We start from the raw sequence: 1,222 nt of genomic DNA, 5'->3' as shown, positions 1-1,222 counted from the left end.
TTATTATTATTATTTTTATCATTATCATAACAATAAAAGCAATAATAATAATCATTATCTTTATTGTCATTAACATCCTTATCATTATCATTTTCATTATTATCATTAATTTCATTATCAATATTATTATTATTAAAATGGTCATAATAGTGATAACGACAATGATAACAATTATAAGGATAATAACAATTATCATTTTTATTAGTATCATTATTCTCATTATTATTATTATTATCATTATCGTTGTTATTACCATTACCATTATTAATGTTTTGTTATTGTTGTTGAGAAATGAAAACAAAAAATCTGAATACTACATGCCACAAATAATAATAATAATAATAATGCTAATTATAATATTAAAATCAAAGAGAAATGCTCTCCCCGTAAACCCATTTTCTATGAAATTTCGCAATGATGATTTTTTTTTTTTTTTTTTTTCCCATTTCCCTCTGAATCCGGACACTGATCCAGGTCACCACCTAATTCTTCCACATTGCTTCGCTCATCTTGGTCAATCCCCCCCCCCCCCACACACACACACAGATAGACCGAGTACCTGAGTGTAAAGTTTCTGCTTTATATTCTTATGAGTAAGATTACATTCCCCCCCCCCCCCCTATGAAATCTCATTGCTGTCTGTCAATAACTTTTGATTTATTCCTGTTAACCAATAAGCGTATTATTGTATTATTATCATTAGGTTATCAAGGTTCTGATAATGTATTTACATGCATATATGCAAATTCTACAATGCGCCACACATCAGATATTTAGATCATGACTTGCAGTTGCAAATATTTGCAAATAACCATTTGGACCTAAAGTATAAGAGGGTAAATTTTAAAGGATTTTTTAAGGGTTGAATTTTTTTTTTTACAGCTAATCGTATAAAGTGTTAGCGTGTTCAGGAAAGGGTTGCGTAGGTGTGCGAGCAAAAAATTCAAATACTTATCGAGGCAGGCAAGTGATATTATAACATATGTGTGTGTACACCCACACTTCTGCACATGCACATTTACACACACACACACACACACACACACACACACACACACATTCACTCACTGACTCACACACGCATACTTACACATTTACACACACACACAAACACACACACACACACACATACACACACACACACACACACACACACACACACACATATTCACTCACTGACTCACACACACATACTTACACATTTACACACACTCACAAACAC

This window comes from Penaeus chinensis, chromosome 9, assembly GCF_019202785.1.
Source record: "Penaeus chinensis breed Huanghai No. 1 chromosome 9, ASM1920278v2, whole genome shotgun sequence".
NCBI lineage: Eukaryota > Metazoa > Arthropoda > Malacostraca > Decapoda > Penaeidae > Penaeus > Penaeus chinensis.
This window is presented reverse-complemented; position numbering follows the sequence as displayed.